Below are 15965 nucleotides of genomic sequence, written 5' to 3' on the forward strand. Positions count from 1 at the left end.
AAGATAATAATAAACATTGTAATGGAATTGAATCATTGGAATAGTAGTGTACAAAACTTGTAATGTTATTGTGAATCATTGGAATGGAATTGTTCAAACAATGTAATGAATTGTGATTACATTGTAATGAAATTGTGATTACAGTTGATGTTCTAAAAGATGGTAATAAATTATAAACAATACAAATGGTATTAGAAAGATGTGCAAAAGATGGTAATACATTATAAACATTCAAGGGAACATTGACTTCAAAAGATGTGTCAAAAGTTTTACATAACATAGTTAAACATTCATTACACTCAAAAGATGTGCAAAAAGTTAAACACTACACACTTAAACATGCATTTAAGCTATTCCAACTAGTTTTCAAAAGATGTGCCAAAAGATTCCAAAGTTAAAAGATGTCAGTCAAAGATGCCAAAAACATTAACAACAATACAATAAGCCAAAAGTTAATCCAACTTATACGGATTGTCATCACTGCTTCCCTGTTTTCCCTCTCACATCTTTCTTATCTTCAGTTTTGTAATTCTTTCTGAAAGTTTCCTTGCCCTCTTTCCCACTACAACTTGAAAAGCTAGTATTTCCTTGGCCTCTTTCCCACTACAACTTGAAGTGCAAGTTCAAGTTGAAGATGCTAACCAAATTGTAGTTCAAGAACTACAATTTGGTTAGCATCTTCAACTTGAACTTGCACTTCAGGTTCAACTTTAGCTTGAACTGCAGGGTGAACTTCAACTTGGTTAGCATCATGAACTTCAGGATGAATTTCAGGTTCAACTTCTGCTTGCACTTCATCTTGAACTTCATGTTGCACTCCATCTTGGACTTTAGGTTCTACTCCATCTTCAACTTCAGGTTGCACATCATCTTCAAATTCAAGATCAAAAGAGTCAATATCACTTTCAAGTTCTATTTCAACTTCACTGTCACTGTCAATATCAACTTCATGTGCCAATGCAACCTTCACTTTACCTGTTTTGCATTACTTGAAAAGTTAAGTTATGCCAAATATGTTAAGTTATACAAGTTATATATAAATTAATATATCAAACATACCAGCTTTCTTGGATTTGTTTTTCTTTGAACTTGCATTTGATGATTCCCCAATTGGTTTCTGAGGACAGGCTGTTCTATTATGCCCACTTTCCTTACATATGATGCATTTCATCACACTACCTCTTTTTGTGATTGAATTTTTTTCCTTGGTTTTCCCTCTCAATCTGATCCCTTTCCCTTTTTGTTGATGCTCTTCCTGGTAGCCTTCTCCTTTTGGGGGGCAATGGGCTGATGTAGTCTACATGAGGCCACATGTCACTACCATTTAGTGGGTTAATGGTATACCTGTAACAGTTTAGGTACATTGATGTGGTAAACCATGGTGACACATACTCCTCTACATCCCTGTTGAGGCTTGCAATGCAAGCATACCCATGTACACAAGGGTAACCTGTTAACTGCCATGTTCTGCAGGCACATGTCCTGCTACCAATATCCACAACATATGCATCATACCCAAGTCTGACTTTATACTGTTCATAACTAGATGGTATTACTTTCCAAAACCTGTCCATATACACATGTTAAAAGACAAACATATATAAGGACAAACATGTTAAAAGACAAACATATAAAAGGACAAACATTTTTAAGCACTTACCTTTGAAGATCCTTAAGCTTGGACAACTTCAACCTAATGGTAGGACATATGGTTAAATCCCAAGATTGCCCCTTAATCTTCTGTCTATAAAGCCTCTCCATAGCATAAATTCAAATTTCTTCTAACATGGTGATTAGTGGTCTTTTCCTGGCAACTTCAATCACAGAGTTGAAACTCTCAGATATACCATTTTCATATGCATCACAAGCCCTATCAGTCTGAAAAAATGCTTTACTCCAAGTTTGAGGGTCTCTTTCCATCAAATGGTCATAAGCTAGTGGCTCTAATTTCTTGATTTCATTCATGTGTTGTTCAAAATTTGCAGGGGTAGTAGCTGCACCCGCATACCAGAAAAGCTTCCTAAACAGTTGGCCCTTAAACCTTTTCATGAAGTTAGAACATATGTGACTAGCACATTGCCTATGCTCTACTGCTGGGACCCTTTCCTTCACAGCCTCAAGTAATCCCTGTTAGCAATAGACACAAAACTTAAACAACAAAACAAAACATAAGCTAAAATAAAGATGGAATTAATAGAAATTGATTACTTTGTGTTGGTCTGATATCAAGGTTAGTCCATGCTCAACTCCCATTCCAAGGTCCTTAATTAGAAGGTCAATAAACCACTTCCATGTTTCTTTACTTTCCACTTATACAACAACCCAAGCAATGGGATATATATGGTTATTTGCATCTCTACCTATAGCAGAGAGCAACTGACCTCTGCATATGCCATTTAGGAAGCAACCATCTAGTCCAATTACCCTCCTACATCTACATCCATCTTTACTGTTGATCCAGGGTTAGTTCTTTTTATCTCTTCTCCATAGCTCCATGTTTTTGCATAATGCTCTTTCAAAGTACCCTCTATCTCATGAAATGCATACTTTCTTGCATTTCTGCATTGACCAACACTTGCAATCAAATTAAATTTCTTGTTGACTTTAGCTTTCAACTTCCTTATACTCATCTTTGGTTTCTGAAGTATATGATTCATGAAATGCTTTGCTATCCATTTATAGGTAACAATGGACCCAAATTTGAACACTCTTGCACAATTATGCATATCATTCAGAGATTTAATCTGGAATGATTTTTCACTGCTCATCCAGATTGCCCACAACCTAAAGGGACAACCTTTACCCTGTTTATTTGTCTTACCTTTACAACATTTTACCAATAACCTTTCATGATCACTTTTCTCATACCATAAATCATATCCATTTTTGACAGCATAGTTGGTGATACACAACTTCATTTCCAATGGATTAGAAAACTTCATACCCAAAACTGGCACCATTTGCTCTAATTCTTGATTCTCATGATGGACACGGAACACAACATCCTTAAGCTTCCCATTGTTTGCTTCCTCTTCATCATCATCACTAATATGCCCTGAAAGTTTGTCCAAGAATGGGTCTCCAACAGTTTTATCAAAAGTATGTTCCTCTTCATCATCCCATTTATGTTCATATTCCATTGTCATTGAAACTTCAGAATCCTTGTCATCCTCTTCATCCAACTCATCCGACTCATACCCTTTACCATCTGCTAAGCTGCTAAGAACTCGTTATCAGCCTAATCAAGAATTGGTTCATTTTGGTGGTCAATGTACACATCTAACTCACTCTCAAGACTATCACTTTCCAGACTATAAACAATTTCCACTAACTCCTAATAATCAGCATCACTGTCGATTCTTCTAATACCCTCACACAAGCTTTCCTTTCTCATACAGTAGTAGACATCATCACAGGCTCCATTGGTTAATTTCTTAAGCCACAAAAGAAACTATTTATACATAAATCCCCCAAAATCCACATCACGTACATTTGTTTTTACGGGGTCTAAGTACACCAATGGGTTTGGCGAAAAGAATCCATTGTAATGAAAATCTATAGATACATACATACCTGTAGATGAGGATACCATGCTAGCAGTCGACTTCAATTCCAACTTCAATTCCAAGCCCTAATCGTCGATTTGATGTATCGATTGATTTCTCACAGAAGAAGGTAACCAAGGTGTGTTAGCTGACGATGACGAACCCTAATTAAATGAGAAAGGGATGTAATGGCCACGTAAGATTCCACGTAATGTTTTCAACTAAGCTAAATCAATGTTACCAGCTAAAACAGGTAATAGCCGGTAATGTTGGTTATTTTTGAACGGATGAAAAACGTTAATTGGGTAGATGAGTACAAAAAAAAACAATATTACCCATATGTGAACATTTTAAATACTTAATTACCTTAATAAATCAAATTCTCTAGGAATATTTGTTGAATGGTCCAAAATATTTATCAACTAAAAAGTAATTATGCTAACTAAATTGTATATATTTTTCCAAAATTTTGTAAATTTTTATGTACCTCTACTGGTTTGATAAGATAGTAGTTTAGGTGGAAGTGTATAATAATACACTAATCTTTCACGTGAGTATCGTCAAGAGATTTAGATATTCTTTCACAGTTTTTTTTTTTGTTTTTTTTTTTAATATTTAAAGATAGATGTTCAGTAAATGTATTGTTTGTATGTAATTTAACTATGTTATTAAATAATTTTGTGACTTGATTAAATTTAGTAATATATGTTTTTTTATATGTAAACCGCGTGATATTCACTAAAGTACTACATAGTACGCCGCACTATATTAATATTTTCTAGCAAATACATTAACTTATACAAAATGGATGTTTATATATTACAAATAAATGAATAATTCATGAAAAAGTTATATATTAATCAAAATAAATATGTACATCTTAGTATGGTTTACCAGGACGTGTTGGTTTAACAAATTCTTTAAAAATCTAGAAATTAATAGATATTTCTAAGATGATGATAGTGGTGTTAAAGATTTACTTTTCGACAAATTTTTATTTGAGAAAATTACAAAAATAGCCATTTACACTAATTACATTACATAAATAGCCGAAAAAAAAAAAAAACGAAGTTGCAAAAATAACCATGAATTTCGTAGATGGAATAGTCTCATCTGTGAAATGGGCTTTCCATCTGCGAATGTATAAGCAACTAAAGCACAGTTGTGTTTTAGCTGCTTGTACATTCGTAGGTGGTTTATTATTTTTTTATTATTTTTTTTCTCTATATATATTGAAATTGTATGGAATAACCCTATCTGCGATTTACTCTGATTCCATCTGTGAAATTGCGGTTATTTTTTAAATTTTTAAATTTTTTTTTCTTTTTTTTAAAGTTTAACTATGAAATCAATTGGTTTGTAGCTCGGTTATATCTAAACGTACATCACCAACATCAACGTAATGTCCGTAAACATGCTTTTTTTTCATTTTTTTGACTTGAATTTTTTTTTTTTAGTTTTATCTACCACACGTCTATTCATAACTTTAACTTCTTGATCGGCAACATTATTTCTTAGTCAAACAAATTGATTTCATAGTCAAACTAAAAAAAAATAACCGCAATTTCACAGATGGAATCAGAGTAAATCGTAGATAGGGCTATTCCATCTGCGATTTTACCCTACAATTTCAATATATATAGAGAAAAAAAATAATAAAAAAATAATAAACCATCTACGAATGTTGTGCTTTAGCTGCTTGTACATTTGCAGATGAAAAACCCATTTCGCAGATGGGACTATTCCATCTGCGAAATTCATAGTTATTTTTGCAACTTCGGTTTTTTTTAGCTATTTTTGTAATGTAATCGGTTTTAGCTATTTTTGTAATGTAATCGGTGTAAATGACTATTTTTATCATTTTCTTTATTTTAGTTTAGATAAAGCCAAGAAATATATCTTGTTAGCTGATGCCATTACTAGTTTAACTTGTTTTTATCCAATACGCTTAATTAATTTACTGAAAATGTACAAAGATCAAGATCTGCTTAATTTGTTAAGAAAGAATAGAGCAAAACTTAAGATCTAGCAAAAAAACTGTTAGAAAAAAATGACGAGGCTCAGATCTGTAAAACAATCAGAACAAAGAGGATTAAACCGCCATGGCTGCAAACTCACGGCTACATCAACGGTAGAAACCGAAATCGGATGAAAATCCCGATCACTTTCAATATGATCCCGCCGGAAAATTGCCACGCCAAGATACGATAAATCTCAGCTTTGCCCAATTTACTCAAACAACTAGAATTTCATCATCATCGCCTCTAATGATTGAAAAGCAAAAAGAGTAAACTACAGTTTTGGTCTCTGTGGTATGATATTTACTTATAAACTTCGTTTGGCTATGGTTTGGGGAAATAAAAGCAGATGTACATCAATCGATTGCCATTTCAACAAAATTATAGATCCCCCAACCAAGTGGCCTTTGGATCGACGGAAGCAATCAAATATCTATATCCTCAGAGTTAAAACTTTAAAAGATATATGTGTTTGATTTGGTTCGACGTTTCCAAAAAGTAGAAAAGAAACAGAGCGATACTTGTACATGCATATGTCTATATATATATAATATATATATGTATATTTATGGGAGGTTGGAATTTGGGGCAAAACTGAGTCACCGGCGACGGAGGGGGCAACCACCCTAACCTTCCTTCTGCCACCTAATTTCTTTAGTTGTCTGAGATTTTTATTTGCCCCAAACCCTAACTTTGTGCTGGTGATCTGCTTTTATAGTGAGTGAGTTTCTCTTAAAATATTAAGTTGCCTCCGTTTTATTCATTTTAATTAACGAGACACAAAAATTATTAGAAGTCTTTGTCAAATAATCATTAGGATAAGGGTCGTTTGATAGTTGTTGATTCGGTTAAAAACTGATTCGGTTAGAAGTGCTGACTGCGTATATATCTGATTGAATTTATGTTGTTTGATTATTTATTTGAATGGTTGTGCTGAATGAAAAAATGACCATATTACCCTTGTGTTGTCTCTTGTGCTGGATAACAAATTATAAAAACACAAATTATCATATAAAATCCAAATTAAACATACATTAATTAAAATCCAATTACAAAATGTAATACAAAATCCAAATACAAATTGTCATACATAATAAAAAAGTACACTATTTAAAGTGAATGTTCGTGATTATTGTGGGTATGTTTCTTTCTTGATGTCTTGTTATCTTGTGATTATTGTGGTGTAATGTTCGTGAGCCGGTAATTTTTTGGTTTTCGTTGTGATATTCTTCATTTTTTCGGGTTGTGGTTTGGGTTATGGATTTGTGTTTCGGGTTTTCGTCTTGGTATCCGTTGCTCCCTGAGGGTTTGATATGATTATGGTTAGTGTTTTGGTGCTTTCGTTGGCTATCGTTCGTAAGGGTTGTTAGTGGAGATGCGGCATTGGGTTATATGTCAGGCAGCATCATCGTTCATGGAAGGGATAATTGGAGATCGGATTCTTCTTGAGCGGATTGATCAGTAAGGAGATGTGTTTTGCTAAGGGTTGTTTATGCTTGTGAAAGCGGCCCGTGTGTAAGTGGTCTCTTGGTGCAGGGTTGTTTTGGAAGGTCGTTGATGGCGGCTGGCGGTTGTTGGTCAGTGCTATAGTGGGGAAGAATTGGAGAATTCTCCGGGAGATCGATGAGTATTTGAGGGTGTTTAGCTGTTGGGTTTCAGCAGTGTTCTGTCAGCCTAGAGTATAGGCTGATAGGAGCGAGTGTCGGGCATGCGGGGCGGGATACAGACCTAGGGCATTGGTTATGGAGGCCTGGAAGCAGGCTGGGATCGAGTGTGTCGATGGAGTTAGAGTTCAGAACCCCTAGAGGGCTAGAACGGTATGCATGAGAGGAATCCTGAGGAGGGATAGCATGGAATGTTGGTTGATAGTGAGCGGTCTGGATAGACTGAAGGCCGGAAGGCGTACCAGTCAGACCGAAGGCTCGGAGAATGGTCCAGCCAAACTGAAGGCTCTGAGAGCGGTCCAGATTGGCTGAAGGTTCTGAGAGAGTGGTCCAGATGGACTGAAGGCCGGATGGGGCGGTCCAGTCATGCTGAAGACTCTGCGGGTATTGTTGGTTCAGTTTGAGATTGCGGTTTGTGTATGTTGCAGTGTGATTGCATTGGAAGGTCTGGCCCCGGGTAGTGATTTTGATGAGTTGAGAGAATGCTTGGGATTGAGAGCCCCTGCAATGAGAGCCAAAGTATGTGAATCGCGGTTACGCAAAAAGGGTGGTGTCGCATTGGGCGAGCACCGTGGCACGTGTTGGAGTGGCTATGTGGCCAAGTGGATTCCTTGGAAAAGGAAGAGAGAAAGTTGTGTAACTCCGAAAGGGGAGTGCAAGTTCGCGAAAGTGAAAGCTGCAGAGCAGAATTATGATTAGAGTATTTCGAGTATGGTTTTGAGCATCGTGTCCACGGCAGTGAAGTAGGAGCTCATCCGGTTTGGGATGTCTGCTGAGGTTGTGGAAGGAATTCCGCAGGTGTAGAGCCCTGAGGCTTGGAAAGGATGCAGGGGGAGAGTCCTGGACTCTCAGTATGATTCTGTTCAGGGTATTGGTTATGTATTAGTGGTTCATCCTGGGGGATGTTTGAGGGTGTCATCAGTGTGTCGGGTTTTTCCAAACCTGAGGATACTGGAGCTAGTTCAGCATGTGTAAGTGTTTGTAAGAGGAGGACTCGTGGGAGTGCTCTGAGATAGAGAATGGGTTTCCGTCGTCACGGAATGGATAGAGTGGGATTCGGATCGGGGATCCGATGGTTCATGGTTTTCTAGCCTTTATGAGTCGAGTGATGGTTGTGATTTGGAGTAGTGTTTCAGTATGGGTAATTCTCAGGGGTTAAGCGAAGATATTAGAGAGTGAATCCGGTGCCCTATTGGAGACGGTGGTTAGGACACCGTGAGGGAAGGAAAGTGTATTCGAGTTCGTTTGGGTATGCCTTGTGGGACCTGGTCTGGTTGAGGCCAGGTGGAGCATTGTGGGAGTATCCTTGGAGTTGAGCTGCTGTAGGCTTCGAGGGCGAAGCCTAATATAAGTGGGGGAGAATTGTAACATCCCGAAATAGCGAGAGTAGAGTTGAAGGGCCAAAAGTGTTAATTGGGAAAGAGTGACTCGGCGAGTCCATGGATGGACTCGGCGAGTAGAGTCGCGGCTTGACCGCGTGTTAAGTAGCCGACTCGGCGAGTCGATGAGTTGGACTCGGCGAGTAGGCGCTGGGTGGAGAAAACCCTAATTCTCGGGATTGAGCCCTATATAAGGAACATTATGTTCCTTCCCCAGCCTCTTTACTTCCTTCTTGAGTGCTAGAAACCCTAAATCGCAGAGGAGATCCATTGTTGAGTGGATTGAAGCTTGGAGAAGTAATCTTTGAAGGAATTTGTGGGAATTGAAGGCTTGGGGCAAGGGGCTTTGCTTGGAATCAACTTCATTTCAGTTGGGGGCGTCCATTGGAGGTAATATCTCGTTCTTGGTCTGATTGTATGTTGTTTCTTCATTTTGGGGTTTGTGGGATCATGTTTAAGGGTGTAAATGGATGTCTAGAGGGTAGATCTGAGGTTGCTACCTCAGATCTGGAAGGGAGGAGAATCAGAGAGCATGAAAGTCCCTGTGTTGGAGTGTTTAGTGAGGCTTGCAAGTCCCAAACCCTAGTTATGAGTGAATATGGCCTAGATCTCTATGGATTCACGTAAAGATTGCCACTTTACGTGATGGATGAGTTGTAGGAGGTTGGATCTATGTTTTGGATCATTTGCATGGCCTGGAATGCTTCTGAATGGATTCAGATTGGTGGTACTCGGCGAGTCACATGGGTGAACTCGACGAGTTGCTTGAAGATGAGCTGGGACTCGACGAGTTGGAAGAACAACTCGGCGAGTCGGATGAAGATAGCCTTGGACTCGGCGAGTCTGTTCTTGGACTCGGCGAGTCTTGTCGAAGAGTTCCGATATTCTCTGGTTGAGTCGAGAATCGGTGAGTCAAGGGATGACTCGGTGAGTTGTGTGCGAGTGGTCTCTGAGTTGTTGGACTCGGCGAGTCTCGGGGTGACTCGGCGAGTTAGGTCGCGGATGGAGTGAAGTCTGAGCATGGGAACTCGGCGAGTCATAGGGTTGACTCGGCGAGTAGGGTCAGTCAGGAGTTGACTTTGACCTTGTCTTTGGCCAAGGGTTGACCAATGGTGTCCAGGGGCATTTTGGTAATTATTGTTTGTTGTTTTGAGTTCAGCGCATTAGTGGTTGACCAGTGGTGGAGATCGTATCAGTGATCGGAGTAGCTCGGATTATCTGTTCAGTCGGCAGCTTCGAGGTGAGTTATCCTCACTATATCAACGGGGTCTAAGGCACCAAGGCCGACCCTTATCGGATTGAGATCCGGGTAGTTGTTTTTATGTTGCTGTTTTATCATGTTTGCATCCTGTGAGTTAGGATGGTATATGCTAGAGACCTGATTGAGATCGGTATCCAAGAGTTAGAGAAATGCTATGTTAGTGACCTGTTAGGTCGGTATCCTGGCGAGGATAGTGGCATGTTATGTGATTTGTTGATCTGCTTGTTATCTGTGAATTTTTAGATGATTGTATGTATATGTGCACATGGATGTATGGACTGGAGTTGGGTTGAGGCGGGTCCTGCTGTGTGCAGTAGGCCAAGATACCCAGGGCGGACCGGTTGTCCCGTAGGCCCAGCGAGCGGTCCGGATAGGCTGTAGGTCCCGGTAGGGGCGGACCAGACGTGCCGAAGGCTCGGAGAGTGGACCAGACAGACTGAAGGCCCGGGAACGGGCGGACCAATCACACTGCAGACTCGATGTATGCGGATTGACTCAGAGGGTGGACCAGGTGGACTGTTGGCCGGTGCGGCGGACCAGTCACACAGTAGACCCGGAGAGCATGGCTGTTCTATGATCGGATATGTTATGGCATGTTATGCGTGTATAGTATTTGTGGTTGGTATTTTGGGGGTATCTCACTAAGCTTTCGGGCTTACAGTTGTGGTTTCATGTTTTTCAGGTTCTTCAGGAGATCGTGGCAAGGCGAAGGCGTGATCGTACCGCTCCTCGTAATTGTGTGGTGTTATGATTCTGGGAATACGATAACTATTTTGTAATGAAAACCTTTTTGTAAAGAATTATTGGAATTGAGATGTTTTTGAAAAATTTAAAATTTGTTGTGTTTTTCGGTCGTTACAAGTTGGTATCAGAGCCTTGGTTTGAGTGAATTGGAGAAACACTCGTGTGACTCCAGTCTCAAATCGAGGAGAGTTTTCGAAAGAGTATTTAAAAATGGTTTTCAAAAATGAGTAAAGGAGGACGCGGAGGTACGATCAGCCGGAGCCAGTAAGTAACCCCAAAATACCATGCATGTTATTTGTTTTGAGCTTTGATAGAACAGCATGCTAGTGTTAGGCTAGGGATCTTCAGGATTTCATGATATGTTGCCTGATTTGTGATGCCTGTAGCCTAGGGTCCCTTATGGGAGATTCTCAGTGTTTCTCTAGTGGTGAGGGATGAATATTGTTATGCTTGTTCTCTAGGGTATTGTGGTAGTACTTCATACAAATGTGGGTAGGTGTGGAAGGTAGTATGGGCCCGTACTACTGAAAGCACAGGACCCATATGCGTATCAGGGAAACCATGATCTCTAGGGTGGGTTGAGAGAGAGTTGGATCCCAGGGTGTGGGAAGAGTCTGAGATTTTGTGTGGTGTTTCCTTTCAGTATGGAGATTCCGAGGCATGATGAGAGTGGATCCGGGTCAGGATCGAGAGCTGGAGAGAGGGTTCCGGGCGAATCAGTGCCGCCCGAGATTGTCGGTCAGATGAGCACGAGCGAGTTGGACGCGAGGATTCGTGAGATCCTGCGTGAGGAGATTGCGGAGTTGTTCCGGGCTGAGTTGCCAGAGCTGTTTGGGTCGATTAAGACCGCCATGGTTGAGTATTTTGATGAGCGTTATGCGGCTCTCACCGAGACGGCTACCGCGGCGGCTACGGCAGCTGTAGCAGCGGCAGGGGGAGGAGCTAGTCGGGGTTTTCAGTATCGGGACTTCGATAGGACGAAGCCTCCCACATTCGATGGAGTTCAGGACCCAATTGTTGCCATGAGGTGGTTGTCCGACGTGGAGGGATGTTTCTTCACGTGTTCATGCCCTGCTGATCATAGGGTGAGGTGTGCTCTGAACCTGTTGAGGCTCGGGGCGAAGGATTGGTGGAGATTGACCACGGGGTCATTTTCGGAGGCGCAGAGGGCTGCGGTTTCATGGGATCAGTTCAGAGAAATGTTCAGTACTCGTTATGTTCCGCAGGTTGAGAGGGAGAGATTGGCTCAGGAGTTCCTTGAGCTGAAGCAGGACTCGGAGTCGGTGACTGAGATCACCAGGACGTTCACTGAGAGGGCGATGTTTTGCCCAGAGTTCGCTTCAGAGCAGGCTCAGATGTCTCGATATCTGAGCATGCTCAAGAGGGATATCAGGCAGTTTGTGTCTGCGCAGAGGTGCGAGACCTTGTTGGAGTTGCAGGAGGCCGCTAGGCGGCGTGAGTTAGAGATTGAGTTGCAGATGCGTGAGTTGAGGCAGGCTCCGGTGCAGTCGCAGCCGGCGCCGAAACGGTCCAAGACCGTTGATGTTAGAATGGGGGATTCGAGCAGCCACACTTGTGGGAAGTGTGGGAAGTGTCACACCGGGGTTTGTAGGACCGGTGGTGCATGCCGCAAGTGCGGAAGGGATGGGCACTATGCGAGGGATTGTCGGCAGTCAGCGTCAGTTCGGGATTTGAGGATCTGCTATCATTGTCATCAGGTTGGACATTTGAGGGCCAACTGTCCACAGTTTGCTGCTGGGTCGGTGCAGGCTCCAGCACCGGCCACTTTGAGGATCACAGGTGGAGGTCAGGGTGGAGCGGAGCCCCCAAGGGCTCAGGGTCGTGTTTTTCAGCTTGTTGCAGAGGAGGTCAGGGCAGTGCCAGAGACAGCTGCGGGTATGTTTCTTTCTTGATGTCTTGTTATCTTGTGATTATTGTGGTGTAATGTTCGTGAGCCGGTAATTTTTTGGTTTTCGTTGTGATATTCTTCATTTTTTCGGGTTGTGGTTTGGGTTATGGATTTGTGTTTCGGGTTTTCGTCTTGGTATCCGTTGCTCCCTGAGGGTTTGATATGATTATGGTTAGTGTTTTGGTGCTTTCGTTGGCTATCGTTCGTAAGGGTTGTTAGTGGAGATGCGGCATTGGGTTATATGTCAGGCAGCATCATCGTTCATGGAAGGGATAATTGGAGATCGGATTCTTCTTGAGCGGATTGATCAGTAAGGAGATGTGTTTTGCTAAGGGTTGTTTATGCTTGTGAAAGCGGCCCGTGTGTAAGTGGTCTCTTGGTGCAGGGTTGTTTTGGAAGGTCGTTGATGGCGGCTGGCGGTTGTTGGTCAGTGCTATAGTGGGGAAGAATTGGAGAATTCTCCGGGAGATCGATGAGTATTTGAGGGTGTTTAGCTGTTGGGTTTCAGCAGTGTTCTGTCAGCCTAGAGTATAGGCTGATAGGAGCGAGTGTCGGGCATGCGGGGCGGGATACAGACCTAGGGCATTGGTTATGGAGGCCTGGAAGCAGGCTGGGATCGAGTGTGTCGATGGAGTTAGAGTTCAGAACCCCTAGAGGGCTAGAACGGTATGCATGAGAGGAATCCTGAGGAGGGATAGCATGGAATGTTGGTTGATAGTGAGCGGTCTGGATAGACTGAAGGCCGGAAGGCGTACCAGTCAGACCGAAGGCTCGGAGAATGGTCCAGCCAAACTGAAGGCTCTGAGAGCGGTCCAGATTGGCTGAAGGTTCTGAGAGAGTGGTCCAGATGGACTGAAGGCCGGATGGGGCGGTCCAGTCATGCTGAAGACTCTGCGGGTATTGTTGGTTCAGTTTGAGATTGCGGTTTGTGTATGTTGCAGTGTGATTGCATTGGAAGGTCTGGCCCCGGGTAGTGATTTTGATGAGTTGAGAGAATGCTTGGGATTGAGAGCCCCTGCAATGAGAGCCAAAGTATGTGAATCGCGGTTACGCAAAAAGGGTGGTGTCGCATTGGGCGAGCACCGTGGCACGTGTTGGAGTGGCTATGTGGCCAAGTGGATTCCTTGGAAAAGGAAGAGAGAAAGTTGTGTAACTCCGAAAGGGGAGTGCAAGTTCGCGAAAGTGAAAGCTGCAGAGCAGAATTATGATTAGAGTATTTCGAGTATGGTTTTGAGCATCGTGTCCACGGCAGTGAAGTAGGAGCTCATCCGGTTTGGGATGTCTGCTGAGGTTGTGGAAGGAATTCCGCAGGTGTAGAGCCCTGAGGCTTGGAAAGGATGCAGGGGGAGAGTCCTGGACTCTCAGTATGATTCTGTTCAGGGTATTGGTTATGTATTAGTGGTTCATCCTGGGGGATGTTTGAGGGTGTCATCAGTGTGTCGGGTTTTTCCAAACCTGAGGATACTGGAGCTAGTTCAGCATGTGTAAGTGTTTGTAAGAGGAGGACTCGTGGGAGTGCTCTGAGATAGAGAATGGGTTTCCGTCGTCACGGAATGGATAGAGTGGGATTCGGATCGGGGATCCGATGGTTCATGGTTTTCTAGCCTTTATGAGTCGAGTGATGGTTGTGATTTGGAGTAGTGTTTCAGTATGGGTAATTCTCAGGGGTTAAGCGAAGATATTAGAGAGTGAATCCGGTGCCCTATTGGAGACGGTGGTTAGGACACCGTGAGGGAAGGAAAGTGTATTCGAGTTCGTTTGGGTATGCCTTGTGGGACCTGGTCTGGTTGAGGCCAGGTGGAGCATTGTGGGAGTATCCTTGGAGTTGAGCTGCTGTAGGCTTCGAGGGCGAAGCCTAATATAAGTGGGGGAGAATTGTAACATCCCGAAATAGCGAGAGTAGAGTTGAAGGGCCAAAAGTGTTAATTGGGAAAGAGTGACTCGGCGAGTCCATGGATGGACTCGGCGAGTAGAGTCGCGGCTTGACCGCGTGTTAAGTAGCCGACTCGGCGAGTCGATGAGTTGGACTCGGCGAGTAGGCGCTGGGTGGAGAAAACCCTAATTCTCGGGATTGAGCCCTATATAAGGAACATTATGTTCCTTCCCCAGCCTCTTTACTTCCTTCTTGAGTGCTAGAAACCCTAAATCGCAGAGGAGATCCATTGTTGAGTGGATTGAAGCTTGGAGAAGTAATCTTTGAAGGAATTTGTGGGAATTGAAGGCTTGGGGCAAGGGGCTTTGCTTGGAATCAACTTCATTTCAGTTGGGGGCGTCCATTGGAGGTAATATCTCGTTCTTGGTCTGATTGTATGTTGTTTCTTCATTTTGGGGTTTGTGGGATCATGTTTAAGGGTGTAAATGGATGTCTAGAGGGTAGATCTGAGGTTGCTACCTCAGATCTGGAAGGGAGGAGAATCAGAGAGCATGAAAGTCCCTGTGTTGGAGTGTTTAGTGAGGCTTGCAAGTCCCAAACCCTAGTTATGAGTGAATATGGCCTAGATCTCTATGGATTCACGTAAAGATTGCCACTTTACGTGATGGATGAGTTGTAGGAGGTTGGATCTATGTTTTGGATCATTTGCATGGCCTGGAATGCTTCTGAATGGATTCAGATTGGTGGTACTCGGCGAGTCACATGGGTGAACTCGACGAGTTGCTTGAAGATGAGCTGGGACTCGACGAGTTGGAAGAACAACTCGGCGAGTCGGATGAAGATAGCCTTGGACTCGGCGAGTCTGTTCTTGGACTCGGCGAGTCTTGTCGAAGAGTTCCGATATTCTCTGGTTGAGTCGAGAATCGGTGAGTCAAGGGATGACTCGGTGAGTTGTGTGCGAGTGGTCTCTGAGTTGTTGGACTCGGCGAGTCTCGGGGTGACTCGGCGAGTTAGGTCGCGGATGGAGTGAAGTCTGAGCATGGGAACTCGGCGAGTCATAGGGTTGACTCGGCGAGTAGGGTCAGTCAGGAGTTGACTTTGACCTTGTCTTTGGCCAAGGGTTGACCAATGGTGTCCAGGGGCATTTTGGTAATTATTGTTTGTTGTTTTGAGTTCAGCGCATTAGTGGTTGACCAGTGGTGGAGATCGTATCAGTGATCGGAGTAGCTCGGATTATCTGTTCAGTCGGCAGCTTCGAGGTGAGTTATCCTCACTATATCAACGGGGTCTAAGGCACCAAGGCCGACCCTTATCGGATTGAGATCCGGGTAGTTGTTTTTATGTTGCTGTTTTATCATGTTTGCATCCTGTGAGTTAGGATGGTATATGCTAGAGACCTGATTGAGATCGGTATCCAAGAGTTAGAGAAATGCTATGTTAGTGACCTGTTAGGTCGGTATCCTGGCGAGGATAGTGGCATGTTATGTGATTTGTTGATCTGCTTGTTATCTGTGAATTTTTAGATGATTGTATGTATATGTGCACATGGATGTATGGACTGGAGTTGGGTTG

This window comes from Lactuca sativa, chromosome 8, assembly GCF_002870075.4.
Source record: "Lactuca sativa cultivar Salinas chromosome 8, Lsat_Salinas_v11, whole genome shotgun sequence".
Lineage (NCBI taxonomy): Eukaryota > Viridiplantae > Streptophyta > Magnoliopsida > Asterales > Asteraceae > Lactuca > Lactuca sativa.